The 18708-nt window shown below is 48.7% G+C and overlaps 2 pseudogenes; one reads left to right on the plus strand and one right to left on the minus strand.

Annotated features, from left to right (window-relative positions):
• Positions 1-1799: 1799 nt before the first annotated feature.
• On the minus strand, positions 1800-6344 carry LOC142844176 (non-histone chromosomal protein HMG-17 pseudogene; annotated as a pseudogene).
• A 1603-nt stretch (positions 6345-7947) lies between these two features.
• LOC142843415 (peptidyl-prolyl cis-trans isomerase A pseudogene) lies at positions 7948-8667 on the plus strand (annotated as a pseudogene).
• The last annotated feature ends 10041 nt before the right edge of the window (positions 8668-18708 follow it).

The raw sequence follows: 18708 nt of genomic DNA on the forward strand, positions 1-18708 counted from the left end.
CTTGGTGGTGATTGTCTCATATCCTTCCCTGCTATACAAATCTGGCAGTATCAGGGGAGTGCAGAGCTTCAGTGAACACCGTCAGAAAGGGCCAGAGAGAAACAATGACCAAATATAAACACCAGTTTAGCAGAAAAAAAAACCCTGTTAATGGAAACAGTAAAAAAGCAATTTGTATCTGAGTTTTACCTTGAGATTGTAAAAATTCTCTTCTTCATGCCAAGTGCTTGCTATAAAAAGAGGAGTTTGGGAACACCCAATTCCTGAACTGGCTGTGGTCATGGCTACAGCTGATATGGTTTTGTGCTGTGCAGAGATTTTTTTCTTTTCCTGGAATAAAGTTTGCTTCTGGTTTAATAGACTTTGTTGGTCTGTCCCACCAACATTGTACAACCCCTGGAGCCAACACTAACCATTTCTGGGGACGTCCTAAGAGAGTCAGTGAATCTTTGGGGATTCTTCCCAAGGCCTCCTCTGCCCCTGCTTACTCAGGGTCTGAGAGACACAGAGTCCCTTGGCATCCTTTTTTGCCTGTAGGCTTAATTATCTTTCTTTTTCTCCCTCCACCCTTCCTTCCTTTTAAAAGACAGGGCTTTGTTATGTACCCCAGGTTGGCTTAGGGCTCCCTCTGGCTATGGAGCCCAGCTGGCTTCTCAAGTGTTAGGACCATAGGCAAGCATCACCACACCTGGCCGCATGCCTATCCTGGCCATGACTGTGGGCAAGCATCACAGCTGGCTGCATGCCTGTTCTGGCCGTGACTGTGGAACTCTGCAGGTATCCATTGCATGGCACATGGAGCAGAGTGAAGGAGCCAGAGTCCAGCCTGCAGTCTGAGTGCTGACTATGAGCCCGGGTGGGAGGCTTCACCCACCTAGAGCTTGCCTCTTTGTCTAACTGTTTCCTCAGGGATGCAAGCAGCACATGGCCTTTTGAGTATCATCTATGGATGCTGCTCTTGGTGTTGAGAAGTTTCAACTCTTACTCTGAAGCTGGCTGACAGCCACTCATATCCCTCCAGTATCCCTCAGGCTCCAGACAGCACCCAGCTGTAGGCTGCCAAGTGCATTGGTGGCGGGTTTCATCCCGTACAGCAACGGGCCAGAGGGCAGCCTACTACCTGGGGCCCGTGGGCTACAGACCAAGGTTCTAGACCTGGATAATCAAGGCTTTGATTACTTCCCTATCTACACAGACAATTGTGAGTTCATCATACCTGGACAATGTGCTCCTAGGTGTCAGGTTTAAGCAGAAATCACCTGGTTTAGAGCTAATGGGAACAAACTTAAGTGTGCAGAGGGCATGGCAGGTCACATGAATAGCCAAACTAAGAGGCATGCCTGTGTATGTGTACAGTGACAGGCTTGGCATTTTAGAGCTCTGGTTGCAGAGTCCTTGGTCCTTGCTGACTGGATTCCAAGGTTGATTCTAGGGGCTGTCTGCAGCTCCTGACTAGTGCGGTATCTGCATAATTTATCTGACGTGTTCTTACCTCTGCATCTGCCAACTGACACCTTGCTGCTGGTCATGAGCAGTGTGGTCACTGCACCTGCCAACAGACACCTGTGCTGCTGACCGTTGTGAACAGTGTGGTCACTGCACCTGCCAACAGACACCTGTGCTTCTGGCCATTGTGAGCAGGGTGGTCACTGCACCTGCCAACAGACACCTGCACTGCTGGTTGTGAGCAGGGTGGTCACTGCACCTGCCAACAGACACCTGCACTGCTGGTTGTGAGCAGGGTGGTCACTGCACCTGCCAACAGACACCTGCACTGCTGGTCATCGTGAGCACTGTGGTCACTGCACCTGCCAACAGACACCTGCGCTGCTGACCGTCGTGAACAGTGTGGTCACTGCACCTGCCAACAGACACCTGCGCTGCTGGTTGTGAGCAGTGTGGTCACTGCACCTGCCAACAGACACCTGCGCTGCTGCCGTCGTGAGCAGTGTGGTCACTGCACCTGCCAACAGACACCTGCGCTGCTGCCGTTGTGAGCAGTGTGGTCCCAAGTGCGAGAGGGCGTTTATCTCTGCAGAGCATTTATGGAATGGCTCAACTGTGTCATATCATTGGTCTAGTTTTACTTTTCTGAGGACCCCACACTGACATCCACAGTAGATAGAGGGCCTGATTTTGCAAACTCCATTTAAAAAGGGGGCTTCCTTCACCTTAAGTCATATAAAGAGCAGGGGGATGATCTCAGCTCCAGTTATGTGCTGCAATAGCAGAATTTGAACAGATACCCTAAAAATAGCCCATTAAGGAGCTAGGGAGCAGGGCCATAAAATTTAACGAGGTCCAGATGCACCTAGGAGGCATCCTGCCCTTGAAGACACCTTGTCAGTTATTAATGCTCTTTGTTAGGCTTTCACACACAGAAACTGACCAATGATTTCAGAAACTACCTTACCCTATGCCCTCCTTACCCAATCCCAAGATGACAGGACTTGAATTCCTCTGATTACGGTGTTTCCCCTTTAAAAGTTCTATCTCCCAGGGCTCTCTGCCACACTTTCTGCACCCACCATGCTGGGGTGCTGGAAAGGTATTGATACGAACTGAGTTTGAATATTAAAAACCATGTAATTTGCATAGGAAATCCAGCTCCATGAATTCATTTGGGGACCAGAAAATTGGACATAGCAATAGACCCCTTCAAATTTCCAACAGACATAAGGCGTCCTTTTCCTACTATGTTTTTGTTGTTTGTTTTCTTGATGATAGGTTTTTTGTTGTTGTTGTTTTTTGTTTATTGAGACAGGGTTTCTTTGTATAGTCTTGACTGTCCTGGAGCTCATTCCCTTGATCAGGCTGGCCTCGAACTCAGAGATCCGCCTGCCTCTGCCTCCAGAGTGCTGGAATTAAAGGCGTGTGCTACCACCCGGAGATGACAGCTATTCTTACACCCTGTGACTGCATTTTGCCCACCTGGGTCATCCACGAGCCCCAGTCTTGAGCTCTATGACCGTGATTCTAAGAGAAAGACCCTTCACTAGGTTCACAATGCACTTAGGTCCCAGGAGTTAGAGAGTGGACCACATTTGAGGAGTCATTGCTTGGCTTGCAGCACAAAGCTTATTCTGTAAAATGACTACAAGGGTGTAAATTGTGGGCTTTTTCTGGGAGGGGTAATGGGTGCGAGGGAAATCAGTTCAAGCATGACTATGACCTTTGAAAAATTACTGATGGTTTCAGGGGGGTCAGGACCAAGGCAGAGAGCTGCAGGTAGGGGGCGATAGTCACCAGTGGTAGTGGGAAGGGAAAGGCCCTGGGGGCCGCATCTTAAAACACCCTGAGGCCCCTCAAAGCATCAGAGGAATGTGGCTTATTGTATTAGTCATTCTGCAATTTACCACCAAGCTCTGTTTTTTCGCGCCTCTGCAGCTCAATGTCAATATAAATCCTTTGCTTTGGTTTTACCAGTCAAGCTCGCTTGATCATTGTGAATTTGCCCCTCTTTCTCTCGAAGATATGGACAGTGTGAAAGATGATTTTGCTACTACTGTGATGTGGTTCTAGGCTGAAACACAAACCTCCTGCATGGGTAGCAAATGCTGTACCAATGAATAGCATTAACCTTATGAAAAAAGATTTGACATCAGCTTGTCCTGGTTGACTCTCCTGGACTCAGATGTTGAAAGACCAGCTTTGAAAACTTCAAGAGATACAGCGGGCGTGTGTGTGTGTGGGGGGGTGTTCTTCTGTTGGAGTGGAGCAGACACACACTTTCAACGGGCAGCTGTCCAGGTCTAGCTCCCAGCTGGGCATGCCAGGGCTGGTGATTAAAGAGCTTGGAGTTAACTGCAGCCCAGGATTAGGAAATAATGGGAACTATACTCTGGGGGCTGAGCTCTCCCATGTCAGCTGGGGCCATGCTGGTCCAGAAAGGTGGTATCACGGGTGGGGCAAGGAGAAGACTGGTGGAGAGGGTTGAGGGAATGTTCTGGACTGGGCCTACTTTTAGAAATTCAAGACCTAGGGTATTGGGTGGGTGAGGAAGGCTGTGGGTGATCCATCTTAATACCTTGGAGAGTGTCATTGTTTTATAAGGCTAGAGGTGAAGGGCGCTGGGGGAAACCACCTCTGGTTCACTCATGCTGGCTCTGGCTTTGCTTACTGCAAGGCACATAGAGAGTAAGTGACTTGCCTCAGATGTTGCTGAGATTTCAGTTCAAGCTGGAACCAGAGTCCAGGATCCTTTTCATAGGTACCCACGACTGGAAAATGAAAACCCCAAGAGACAAGCCTCTATCTTCCTCCCTCCTCTTCTTCTTTTCCTATCCCCTTTTCTTTCCCCAAACCAAGCCACACCCAGATACATTTATTACAACCTGCTTACTTCATGGACACGGTCAGACAGTTATTACTAGTACTCAAGAACTTGCAACTCTGCTCTTGTATGCTCTATCAAGATCAGTAGCCACTGTAGAAGCTGATGAAGTTTTTCTTGGAGGCTGAGCGCAGGCGACACTTCTCATTCAGTGACTTCACATTTAGTTAACTGATCCTGATCGGTCGGAAGGTCCACAACCTTTCAATTGTCCCCAAGCCCACCGTGACCTCCAGGGAGTGAAATGACCATGGCAGAATGATGGGTCACAAGGCCCACAGCCTTTCAACTGTCCCCAAGCCCACAGTGACATCCAGGGATAAAATGAACATGGCAGAATGATCCATCAGAAGGTCCACAGCCTTTCAACTGTCCCCAAGCCCACCGTGACCTCCAGGGAGTGAAATGACCATGGCAGAATGATCGGTCGGAAGGTCCACAGCCTTTCAACTGTCTCCAAGCCCACTGTGACCTCCAGCGATAAAATGAACATGGCAGAATGACCCATCAAAAGGTCCACAGCCTTTCAGAAAAGGAAGAGCTGCTTTTCTGATGAACCCTAACATACAAACAGAACCAATTCTAGAGGCTCAGGTCTCAACATGTCTGGATTTAAAGGAGTTAAGCCTATGTTGATGGCAGAAGGTGAGGAGGATGTAAACATGAAATTAGAATTTTCTCACCACACACGATATTTTGTGTCAAGGTGGCCATATGTGTCAATCTTCAGAAATACCTCATGGAAGCCAAGAGGAGTTATACTAATTATGTTTTCATTTATGTGATGAAACATCTTGCCCCAAAATGACTCATGGAAGAGAGAATTTATTTTGGCTATGGCTCCAGAGGGTAAGAGTCCATCCGTGTAAACTGAAGACTGCTTTTTGGTTTCCCAGCCACCCAGACCCGAATAATCACACAAAACTGTATTAATTACAACACTGTTTGGCCAATGGCTCAGGCATATTACTAGCTCTTAGATCTTAAATCAACCCATTTCTATTAATGTGTGTATCGCCATGAGGCTGTGGCCTACTGGTGAGGTTCTGATGTCTGTCTCCTTTGGCAGCTACATGGCATTCTCAGATGCTGCCTTCTTCCCTCTATCTCTGCTTGGATTTCTCCCTGAATTTAGTTTAGTTTTCCTATCTACCTATATTCTGCCCTGACATAGGCCAAAGCAGCTTCTTTATTAACCAATGGTTAATAAATAAATAATAAATAAAACATATTCACAACATACAGAAAGGAATCCCACATCACTCTTGGCAGGGAAGCCTGGCAGCAAGTGTAGGCATGTTGACCAGAGCAGGAAGTGGACACCTCATGTCCTCAACTGCAAGTGTGAAGTGGAGAGAAGGGACTGCAAGTAGGGTAAGACCTTCTGACCTCAAAATCCACCCACGTGACTCCCTTCCTTCAGCAAGCTTGTACCACCTGAACTGGAACCAAGTGTTCCAATACTGGAGCCTGTGAGGGGCATTTCTCATTCTACCTACCGCAGGAGAATTTCAGTACTGTCAGGGAAAGGCATTTTCCTCAGACCAATCCAACTTGAGAGACATTTTGTTAGTGACATTTGTTCCTTCCTCCTACAAGCGTGACACATTCTGTGTGCTAGCCACATATTTTAAAGCACACAAGTTCTGCATCTTATAAAATTCTGTAGAAATAGTATTCCAAATGTACACTCATCAGAAGCACAGCATTATAGCACACACACACACACACACACACACACACACACACACACACACACACACACTTCCCTTGGTGTCTCCAGCTCCTTCAGCTGCCTATACCTGGTCTGTCTTGGCATCCCTGTTTCTGCAGGGTTATTCCCACCTTCGCCAGAATCAGCTTCCCCCTTCTTGTCTTTGGGAACCTTCTCTTCCTTCTTTTCTGGGCCTTTTAGGCTTTGGAGGAGCAGGTTTAGCGGAGAGTCTCGCAGGGCTCTCTGCTTCACCTTGGTTTTATCTCCATTAGCACCCTCAGCCTTTCTTTTGGGCATGACCGGAATGTATGGTGGAATGTAGCTTTGTGTAGCTCTGGCCAGTCTGGGGCTACTGATGTTTTTTTCTTCACCCTTTCCTCAAGTCTTTTTTCTTTCTGTTGCTGTGATAAACTGTATGATCAAAAGCAAGGGGTCGGGACAGAGGGTTTATTTTATCTTATAGGTTACAGTCCATCATCAAGAGAAGACAAGGAGGGAGCGTGAAACAGAAACCATGGAGAAAAGTCCTTTATTTGTTTCTTTCCAGGATACCTTGGACTCATGACCAAGCACTCCGGGGTAACACTGCCCGGAGTGGGCTCCCCCATCAATTAATAATCAAGGAAACGCCCCCACAGACATGTCCACAGGACAATCTGATGGAGACAGCGCCTCAGCTGGGATTCTTCCTTTCTGGTGTCTCCCTTTAGGTCCAGATGACAAACACTGGCACAGGCACACAGAGAGAGTTAGAAAGACCAAGAAAGTTTGTGGCTCAGGCTGTAGCGGGCCAAGTGTGCTCTCTCCCAAGTATGAAGAAGAGCTGATGAGCTTGTGCTGAAGACGATGGCGTGAGAATGAAGTCACAGGCACTGGGGATGGAGTCAGTGTTGGCCGTGTTCCTGAGAGTCCAGTGTGTAGCTGCATGAACCATTTTGCTCCCCATGCCGTAATTGAGATGGCGCCAACTTGGAAGGCTTGAGGTCTCAGGTGGCCTCTGGGCTTTCTGTCAGTAGTTACAGTTCACGTTGTCTTTCTTGTGGGCATGGCTCCTCCCATCTTCCCACACAGGAATTGTTTGAATCTTAGCTTGTTAGAGATTTTCTAAGTGTGCCGTCAGTCAATACTATAAAAGAGGGTGGGGTAAAGAAAGCCGGGAAAAACTGCTCGTGATCTCTATTTTGTTTCTACCAGGTGAGAGAAAGCGAGAGCCCGCGCTCTTAGATGCTGACCGGCCCTCCCCAGAGTGGAGCTGTAGAATTTGGCCTCAGGCAGGAGAGGCATCTGTTTGGGTTCCGCTGCCTCAGACATTTGTGCTCTCTGGGGTGCTTTGCTGAGAAGTGGCTGCTGACATTCGGGCTCTTCCTTCGGTGTGCTGACTCTGTTGGTCACAGTTGACATCCACCCTGCACAGCAGTTCCTGTAGTCTGTGCCTGGTCCTTCTCCGGGGAAAACCTAGACAGGCCATGGCCTCTCTGAGCCTCAGTTTCTTCACGTGCACAGTGGAGACAGCAGTGCTTGTTCTGACAAGCCTGTCGAGTCAGGCTGAAGGTAAATAACACAGCGTCTGTGAAAGTGCCTTGTAAATCATTGGCACACAGACTACGGTAATGTCACTAATTATTATCAGGGCTATGCCAGTGTGACCTTCTTTCCCTCTTCGGGTTCACATGTGAAATCAAATGAATTTTATAATAAAGTGGTACAAATATGTAGGGAAAAAGTCTAGACATGGTGACACTCACCTGTAACCCCAGCACGCTACCTCCCGAGTAGTGGGATTAAAGCTGTGCACCACCACGCTGCTAAGAGTGACCATTTTAAAAGGCAGGGAGTAGTGTGACCAAGGTCTTTGACAACCTACCAAAAATCCCCATTGGCGGCTTTGCAGATGCCGCTGTCCCCTCTCACCGCTTGCTGCAGCCATGGTCAACCCCACCTTGTTCTTTGACATCGCGGCCGATGGCGAGCCCTTGGGCCGCGTCTCCTTCGAGCTGTTTGCAGACAAAGTTCCAAAGACAGCAGAAAACTTTCATGCTCTGAGCACTGGAGAGAAAGGATTTGGATATAAAGGTTCTTCCTTTCATAGGATTATTCCAGGATTCATGTGCCAGGGTGGTGACTTCACACGCCATAATGGCACTGGCGGCAGATCCATCTACAGAGAAAAATTTGAGGATGAGAACTTCATCCTGAAGCATACAGGTCCTGGCATCTTGTCCATGGCAAATGCTGGACCAAACACAAATGGTTCCCAGTTTTTTATCTGCACCACCAAGACTGAGTGGCTGGATGGCAAACATGTGGTCTTTGGGAAGGTGAAAGAAGGCATGAACATTGTGGAAGCCATGGAGCGTTTTGGGTCCAGGAATGGCAAGACCAGCAAGAAGATCACCATTTCCGACTGTGGACAACTCTAATTCTTTTGACTTGCGGGCTTCTTACCCACCAGACCATTCCTTCTGTAGCTCAGGAGAGCACCCCAGCCCCATCTGCTCGCAGTACCCTGTAATCTCTGCTCTCACTGAAGTTCTTTGGGTTCCATATTTTCCTCATTCCCCTTCAAGTCTAGCTGGATTGCAGAGTTAAGTTTATGATTATGAATAAAAACTAAGTAAGAAAAAAATCCCCATTGGCTGTACCTTTTCAAATTCTTCCCCCCTCTGTCCACAGCACCACAAGCTGCAGAAGGCCAAGCAGGACATAGCCTGCTTGCTCAAGGACTACCAGGAAATCAAGAACTCCAAAATGGGCTGGATGTGGAGATTGCCACTTACTGGAAACTGTTGAAGGGCGAGGAAAGCCAATGAGGACAGGGGCTCTGGGTGTGAGTAGGGGTATCCTTTTAGGTGCTTATTCAGAGACAAAATAGTGTCTGGGAGGATAGAATAGTGTCTGAGTGTGTAGAAGAGTGTCTAGGTGAATAGAATAGTGTCTGGGTGGACAGAATAGTGTCTCTGTGTGTAAAATAGTGTCTGGGTGTGTAGAATAGTGTCTGAGTGTGTAAAATAGTGTCTGGGTGTGTAGAATAGTGTCTGTGTGTAAAATAGTGTCTGGGTGGACAGAATAGTGTCTGAATGGATAGAATAGTGTCTGGGTGGATAGAATAGTGTCTCTGTGTGTAGAATAGTGTCTGTGTGTGTAGAATAGTGTCAGGTGTGTAGAATAGTGTCTGGGTGTGTAGAATAGTGTCTGGATTTATAGAATAGTGTCTTGGTGGACTGAATAGTGTCTGGGTGGATACAACAGTATCTGGGTGTGTAGAATAGTGTCAGGTGTGTAGAATAGTGTCTCTGTGTGTAGAATAGTGTCTGGGTGTGTAGAATAGTGTCTGGATTGATAGAATAGTGTCTTGGTGGACTGAATAGTGTCTGGGTGGATACAACAGTGTCTGGGTGTGTAGAATAGTGTCTGTGTGTGTAGAATAGTGTCTGTGTGTAAAATAGTGTCTGGGTGGACAGAATAGTGTCAGGTGTGTAGAATAGTGTCTGGGTGGACAGAATAGTGTCTGAGTGGCTGGAACACTCTAGGTAGAGGACATTCAAAGTGGGATGATGTCATTGTTTACTCATTTTACAGAGAGGGAAACTGAGGTCCTGAGAGGGTGGGAGGATATGCTAAATGACATGAACAGCTTGCAAAACCAGAGGGTGTGAGCTCTGACTGTCATGTTTCCTCTCCCCTTAGGTTGTGTAAAGGCATGGGCTCTGTCAACATCTGTAAGTTGGATGTGTGGGCATGTGGCTCCCATGGGTGTCCATAGTCTATTAGGTCGCATCTAACTGGGAACTGAGCCTCCTTCAATGGAGTACTGGGTGAGGGAGAACAGACATGAAGTCTGAGAAATGATAGACAATGGTCCCAAATATTTGCCATATATACAGATCCATCTAAACTATCTATGAAGTTTAAGTTAATAATGTTTTAAGATCTGAGTGCCTCCCCACACAATTAGTTCTGCAAAATACCTTGAGTTTTCCATTCCTCACGGAATGTTCCATGTGTGGATCATATGGAGAAATGATACACTTAGGTATGTCAGGGTCTGCAGGTGACTGGGGACTCCTGGACTTCAGGATGAAGCCCCTACGAGGTTTCCTCTGACCCAGCTTCCCCCTCAGCTACATTTCTAGATGATTCCTGCAGCACTTCCCCACAGCTTTTGCTAATCCTTTGCATGAACACCTCTCAGCGTTGGTTCGAGCAGAATGAAATGTCCAAATTGCTGTGTATGCTTCCCTAATGGGGGAGCAGCCGCAGGCTGCAGCGTGCTGAGGTTTTAAAGGACCATGCTCCGGGCCCTCAGAGTAGCAATAGAGTTCACGATCCTGGGTTCCATGACTTCTGATCTCATGTCTCTCTCCAAGGGCAGTGGCATGGTCTGTGGGGACCCAGAGGACATGGTCATGAGCAGTGGTGCCCAGTGCTCCTCCTCTGCAGTGGAGGCTTGCTCCGGGATGAGACCGGTGTGATTTACATAGACAGGCCTGGGGTTCTGGACTCTTGTGTCTGAGAAGAGGCTGGGAGTGGGCAGGAAGGATCATGGTTTCTCTCAGAGCCCAAATGGCACTTTAGTAATTTCCCTTTCAGGGGACCTAGAAGTAGCTCTCTAGTTTGCTTTTTTTTTTTTTTGACGATATTATCCACTGTTTGCAACTGAGCCCTGGGTTGGGTGGGAGCTATGTAGAGGGGCCTACAGCATTGTGGGAGTATTTTTGGGCTTTTCCCTTTGACAAGAGGGGCCATAGATGTTGCTCTGAGGAGGGAGAGATGCAGTGGAGCTGAAGGGAAACCATTTGCTTTACCTGAGACAGGACTGCACGCCTGAAGACCCAATATCCAGACTGGAAACCCCAGTTACCCAGACACCAGGATGCAAAGTCTGGCTGCAGAGAACCAGCAAGACTGATGTGTGGTTGGGGTGGGGCTGCATTTGTGATGCCCACGTGACTCCTTTCCTTCTTCACACTGCGTTAAGCCAGTGGTAAGAGGCTTTCCCCTGGTAACCCAAGGCTCAGCTTGCCTCATTCACTGCTTTCCTCTCCAGCCAGAGCTCTGTTTGCTTTGGTTCCTCCTGTGTGGTCCCTGTAGGGAATTTATCTCACAGTCAGATCACTGGGTCCATGGGGGTGAATCTGTAGTTCAAGGAGCCATTTCAGGAACCTGCTTTTAAACAGGATCCTGGGAGACACCTCTGCAGCAGTGATCGGGCTGCTGCTTGGTGCAGAGGAGAGAGAAGGAGCTGGGCAGTCCTGGCTGTGGAGGAGACTTTCTTTTTGATTCTCAGAGCTTCTGCTGCAGGCTCAGAGCTCAGTCTGGAACATGCAGCAGGGCGGGATGAGAATGAAAGCCCGTGTTAGATTAAGCACCCACCCAGCTTCTGACACGACATGTATGTATCTCATTTATTTCTCTGAAAAGCAATGTTAGTGTCCCATTTTACAGAAATGGAAGCTAAGACCCTAAGAAGTGACTGTACTAAAGCACACAGCTGGCTCGGGTGCAGAGTCAGGCTGTACTAAAGCACACAGCTGGCTCGGGGTGCAGAGTCAGGATCACTAAAGCACACAGCTGGCTCGGGGTGCAGAGTCAGGCTGTACTGAAGCACACAGCTGGCTCGGGGTGCAGAGTCAGGCTGTACTGAAGCACACAGCTGGCTCGGGGTGCAGAGTCAGGCTGTACTGAAGCACACAGCTGGCTCGGGGTGCAGAGTCAGGCTGTACTAAAGCACACAGCTGGCTCGGGTGCAGAGTCAGGCTGTACTAAAGCACACAGCTGGCTCGGGTGCAGAGTCAGCCTGTACTAAAGCACACAGCTGGCTCGGGGTGCAGAGTCAGCCTGTACTAAAGCACACAGCTGGCTCAGGGTGCAGAGTCAGGCTGTACTAAAGCACACAGCTGGCTCGGGGTGCAGAGTCAGGATCACTAAAGCACACAGCTGGCTCGGGGTGCAGAGTCAGGCTGTACTAAAGCACACAGCTGGCTCGGGTGCAGAGTCAGGCTGTACTGAAGCACACAGCTGGCTCGGGGTGCAGAGTCAGGCTGTACTAAAGCACACAGCTGGCTCGGGTGCAGAGTCAGGCTGTACTGAAGCACACAGCTGGCTCGGGGTGCAGAGTCAGGCTGTACTGAAGCACACAGCTGGCTCGGGTGCAGAGTCAGGCTGTACTAAAGCACACAGCTGGCTCGGGTGCAGAGTCAGGCTGTACTGAAGCACACAGCTGGCTCGGGGTGCAGAGTCAGGCTGTACTGAAGCACACAGCTGGCTCGGGTGCAGAGTCAGGCTGTACTAAAGCACACAGCTGGCTCGGGTGCAGAGTCAGCCTGTACTAAAGCACAGAGCTGGCTTGGGGTGCAGGGTCAGGTATAGAGAATTCCAGCGTTAATTAACTTCCCTTGACATTCCCTAATAGTTTGGGTTCACCATTCTGGCTTGTCGGATGCTCCAGGACAGGGTCCTACCTGTCCTGTTGTGGCTGACATTTCAGTTAAGAAATAGAAGGTGGTGTGGGGTCTCCCTGAGCATCTGTATCATAGCCTCCAGGAACCCTGAGTGAATCTTAGGGTAGGCAGTTCAGACTGCCTGTGTGGGGATCCAGGTTTAAATCTCAGACGTCTCTTGGAGTCTTTTGGCCAATGACTCAGACAGAAGTCACCCATTCCTGAGCTGACAGCCTGTCCTCATTTGGGTTCTAGTTCTGTAATAGAACACTGACCCAAAACACCTTACAATCATCGTTTATCATGAAGGAAGATCAGGGCAAGAACTCAAGGCAGGAACCTGGAAGTAGGAACTGAAGCAGAAGCCATGGACGAACTCCAGCTACTTGCTTGCTCCATATGGACCCATAATCTTGCTTTTAATACAACCCAGGAATGCCTCCAAGGTGCGGCACCACCTCAGTGAGCAATTAAGAAAATGCCCCACAGCCTTGCCTACACGCTAATAGGATAGAAGCACTCTCTCAATTCAGGGTCCCTCTTCCCAGATGACTCTAGCTTGTGTCAAACTGACTAAAACATCCTAATTAGAATACAGTCCCCAGAAGCCACACATGTGGAGGCCTGCTCAGAGTCCCCTCTGGCTGCCTGGGTGAAATAAAAGACAAGAGTTTCCGACGGAGAGCTCTGCTTCTTGTGTGTTATTTGATACTTACAAAAAAAGACCCGAAAAAGATATCCCCAACAAAAAGGCATTTTCTTAAATTATACGTCTGTTCTTAAGTCATAGTAAAGCCTTTGGGCAATTCTCCCTGTTCTTCTGATGGAGTTCTGACGCCTTGGACAGCAGTCAGGCCACTGAAGGGAAGGGAAGTTCATGTTTTCCCTTTCAAGGTTCAGACTGTGTCTGCCAAGACAGACTGATAGACAAGACAGACCCACAGACAAAATGGGAGAAATGCTGATCAATTCATTCATGCGAACACATTCACAGGGGCCACCTAAGGAGGATGGGACTCAAAAAGACAAAAGGACAGCCCATGACTGACTTTCCAGGAGCGATCTGAGCACTGGCAGGAACTGAATGGATTCTCCTGGGCAGAAGGCAGCGAGTTACCGGAGGGGGAAGGGAGAGGTGGTCATTAAACAATCCCCTCCCTCGTGACCCCTTAGGGCTTCTTACCAAAGAGCCGAGCAAGTCTGACTGGAGTTTGTTGAAGTTTAGCTGCTTTTCTCTCTTCCTTGATGTTTAATATTTCCGGCTCATTTGATAAGGTCCTTAAGGAGTTATATTTACTTGTGAGGAAATTTCCCCAGCCAGGCAGGGAGAGAAAGAGCCTGACGAGATAGCAAGAGAGGGGCAGAGAGACCTTGGGAAAGGGGCTCAGAAAACTGGCTGCCCCTGAACTGGTGCCCACGGGGAGGGTGCTTTTCCTTTGTGATGGGATAGTGACGGTCATGGCAGCAGCGGCTACGTGCTGGCTGGAGTGGTGATGGCAGCAGTAGTGATGGTGGTGGCTGGTGGTAGTTATGGTGATGGTGGTCCCTGGTGGCAGTTATGGTGATGGTGGTGACTGGTGGTAGTTATGGTGATGGTGGTGGCTGGCAATAGTTATGGTGATGGTGGTGACTGGTGGTAGCTATGGTAATGGTGGTGACTGGCAGTGGTTATGGTGATGATGGTGACTGGCGGTAGCTATGGTGATGGTGGTACTTGGTAATAGTTATGGTGATGGTGGTGGCTCATGATAGTTATGGTGATGGTGGTGACTGGTGGTAGTTATGGTGATGGTGGTGACTGGTGGTAGCTATGGTGATGGTGGTACCTGGTAATAGTTATGGTGATGGTGGTGGCTCGTGATAGTGATGGTAGTGACTGGTGGTAGTTATGGTGATGGTGGTGACTGGTGGTAGCTATGGTGACGGTGGTACCTGGTAATAGTTATGGTGATGGTGGTGGCTCGTGATAGTTATGATGATGGTGGTGGCTGGTGGTAGTTATGATGATGGTGGTGGCTGGTGGTAGTTATGATGGTGGTGATGCCTGGTGGTAGTTATGGTGATGGTGGTGGCTGGTGACAGTTATGGTGATGGTGATGCCTGGTGGTAGTTATGGTGATGGTGATGCCTGGTGGTAGTTATGGTGATGGTGATGCCTCGTGGTAGTTATGGTGATGGTGATGCCTCGTGGTAGTTATGATGGTGGTGATGCCTGGTGGTAGTTATGGTGATGGTGATGCCTGGTGGTAGTTATGGTGATGGTGGTGGCTGGTGGTAGTTATGGTGATGGTGGTACCTGGTGGTAGTTATGATGGTGGTGATACCTGGTGGCAGTTATGGTGATGGTAATGCCTGGTGGTAGTTATGATGGTGGTGATGCCTGGTGGTAGTTATGGTGATGGTGGTGGCTGGTGACAGTTATGGTGATGGTGATGCCTGGTGGTAGTTATGATGGTGGTGATGCCTGGTGGTAGTTATGGTGATGGTGGTACCTGGTGGCAGTTATGGTGATGGTGATGCCTGGTGGTAGTTATGATGGTGGTGATGCCTGGTGGTAGTTATGGTGATGGTGGTGGCTGGTGACAGTTATGGTGATGGTGGTACCTGGTGGCAGTTATCATGGTGGTGATGCCTGGTGGTAGTTATGGTGATGGTGGTGGCTGGTGATAGTTATGATGATGGTGGTGGCTGGTGGTAGTTATGGTGATGGTGGTGACTGGCAGTAGTTATGGTGATGGTGATGCCTGGTGGTAGTTATGATGATGGTGGTACCTGGTGGTAGTTATGGTGATCGTGATGCCTGGTGGCCGTTATGGTGATGGTGATGCCTGGTGGTAGTTATGATGGTGGTGATGCCTGGTGGTAGTTATGGTGATCGTGATGCCTGGTGGCAGTTATTGTTATGGTGATGCCTGGTGGTAGTTATGGTAATGGCGGTGGCTGGTGGCAGTTATGGTGATGGTGGTTTTGGTGATGTGATTATGATGGTGGTGGTAGTCATAATGATGGGTAGAAGAGATGGAGGTGATAATGTTGGTAGCCATGGTGATGGTGTAGTAGAGATGGGGGTGATGAGGCAGTGGTAACAATGGTGGTAATGGTGGTTGGTGTGGTTACATTCCTATTGCTGGAAGAGGCACCATGGCCAAGGCAACTTATCCAAAAAAATGTTTGACTAGGGGTATGGCAGGTAGACAGTCATGGTGTTGGGGCCATAGGTGAGAGCTTACACCCGATCCACAAACAGCAGAGAAGGGGAGAGGGAGAGAGAGATAGAGAGAGAAAGGGGGGAGGGAGGTATAGAAGGAGAGGAAGAGGGAGAGGGACAGAGAGAGACAGGCTTGATGTGGTCATCTAAAAGCTCAAAGCCACCCTCAGTTGCACATATCTTCTAATAGGGCCTCTCCTCCTAATCCTTCCTAAACATTCCACCAACTGGAACCAAACATTCCGATATATGAGCCATGAGGGCCATTCTCATTCAAAGCACCATAATGGCCATGGTAACAGTTGTGTATGTGTTGATGGTGTCAGTAGCCATGGTGATGGTGGTGGTTGTGTTGATGGTGGTGGTGGGTTAGTGACGGTACCAGTAGCCATAGTTCTGGAGACAGTGACCATGGTGTGCAGCTACGGTGCTGGTGGTCATGGCTATGTTGGCAGAGGCAGTGGTGATGGTGGTGGTAGTAGCAAGGTCACCGGTGACAGTGCTGGAGCAGAGGACACACTCACCAGTTTGGGCTTTGGGATGACATCATGTTGAACATGTGCACCTCTGTGCTGACCTTGCCCCTCTCTTCCCTGGCTTTGGGATGACATCATGTTGAACATGTGCACCTCTGTGCTGACCTTGCCCCTCTCTTCCCTGGCTTTGGGATGACATCATGTTGAACACGTGCACCTCTGTGATGCCCCTGCCCCTCTCTTCCCTGGCTTTGGGATGACATCATGTTGAACACGTGCACCTCTGTGCTGACCTTGCCCCTCTCTTCCCTGGCTTTGGGATGACATCATGTTGAACATGTGCACCTCTGTGCTGACCTTGCCCCTCTCTTCCCTGGCTTTGGGATGACATCATGTTGAACACGTGCACCTCTGTGATGCCCCTGCCCCTCTCTTCCCTGGCTTCTCCCCTTTCACCGTCTTTGCCGTTAGCACTAATGGAATGATGGGGCACACTGGAGTTTCCTTGGCTCGTGAACAAGGAGAAATGAGCAGGGATTAGCAGGGGCTTATGGTTACTTTAGAAGATCTGCAACCCACGCTTTCGCTGGAAACTGTGTTTGGGGAGAACATGCACTATTGAAACAGTTACTTGCAGAGGTCTGAGTTCTCTGATGCAGCGGCTAGCTCGGTCTGTGCTTCGCAGGAAAAATAGGCAGACCCTCCTTGTCACTTAGGTCGCTCACTTTCTGGCTTTTCCTTAATCTGTCGGTCTCAGAGACCTGCACTTCTTTCAATATTTCTTCCTGGGGAGCTGAGTGGGTAGAGGACCTGCTGGGCGAGCACAGGGACCCACATAAAAGGTGGGCCATAGCCAGGGGCAGCTGTAACCCCAATGCAGGCTAGCCAATCAGTGAGTGCCAGGGTCAGAGAGAGGCCCTGTCTCATAGATAAGGTGGGGAGTGTGCAAGGAAAGGACTAACCACAGACCCTGTACATATAAACACATACGCCACACACACACTATATACACATATACATACATATACACACTGCACACACATTGCACATATTACATACATATACACTACACACACAAATACACATACTAAACACATACTACATACACAGTATACACACATACACATCCTATACACATACTACACACACTAAACACATTACACATACTATACACACATGTACATAATATGTACATATACAGTATACTACACACATATACACACACCACACATATATACATGTATACATACTACACACATATACACACACTACACACATACATACATTACACATACACTATATTCACATATACACATACTACACACATTACACATACACTATACACACATGTACACATACTACACAATACACACATTACATATACACTATATACACATACTACACACACTGCACACACACATATATATACACACTACACACATACACAATACTACACATTACACAATATACATTACATACATTACACACACATATATACACTGCAACACACACACCATATACACGCACTATACACATCACTCACTGGTTTTCTAATAAAAAGTCTATAAATAAACTTGGGTGCTTCCTGTTGCCTTGCTCAGGGAATATAGCTCTTGTTAGAAGAAGGCTACAAGAGCCCCAGTCCTGTGGTCCTGAGAGTTGATGTTGTGTGCTTACTGCTGGCCCCAGGGTACCAGAAGGAGAGGACAACATCCTCATTATCACCCTTGTCTAGCTGAATCAGTTGACCGTTCTGTGCACACAAACACGGAAGCATTAAAAAGCTTAGTTGTGTCCTCCAGAGTCTGACCTTTTCACTAGTCAGTGCGTAGTCTCACAGTTCGGGTCTAAGATTACCTATCTCAGGTTGCTTTGGTCCATGCCCTTGTTGAGACCAAGAGGTTTTCTCCAGCCTTGACTCACTTCAGCATCCCAGGAGCACAGGATACTGCAGGGCTGAAAAGGCAGCCCTTCCATCTCAGAAGCCCTGCAGGGCCCTAACATGAGGCTACTTCTGGCCTAAGATGTCACCAAGACCTGGCAGTCCAGCCACCCCACTGCCATCGTCTGACTTCTGGGTAGATGGATGATCTGACTTAAGTGATGTAGTGACCATGGATGTGGTCAAGGCCCAGAGAGTCGGGATGAAGGAGGGGACGGCAAGGGGCTTGCAGGAGCCTGTTGGGGTTGACCTGGCAAACCTCAATGGAGCAGCTAGCATTCTCTAGCTGGCGCATAATCCTTTTGGCTTGAAGTTAGGAATCAGCATAGTGACTCAGGTCTTACCTTCTACCAATGATGGAGGCTGGGGAATGGGGGTGGAGGAGAGTAGAGCAGCAGAGGGGCTGGGGGACAGACCTGCCCCATGACGGCGACAGCTAGTGTGTTCTAATGCAGGGATGGAGTCTGAGAGGGCTGAGTGGTTCCTACTTTCTCAGCTTCTTGAGATCACTCTACATGAAAGACCCTACAGACCTCCTCCTCAAAACCCGCAGCTAGCATGCTCCCGGAGGAACGTCCTGTTTGCTTTAAAAAAA

The sequence above is a fragment of the Microtus pennsylvanicus genome, chromosome 2 (assembly GCF_037038515.1).
Source record: "Microtus pennsylvanicus isolate mMicPen1 chromosome 2, mMicPen1.hap1, whole genome shotgun sequence".
NCBI lineage: Eukaryota > Metazoa > Chordata > Mammalia > Rodentia > Cricetidae > Microtus > Microtus pennsylvanicus.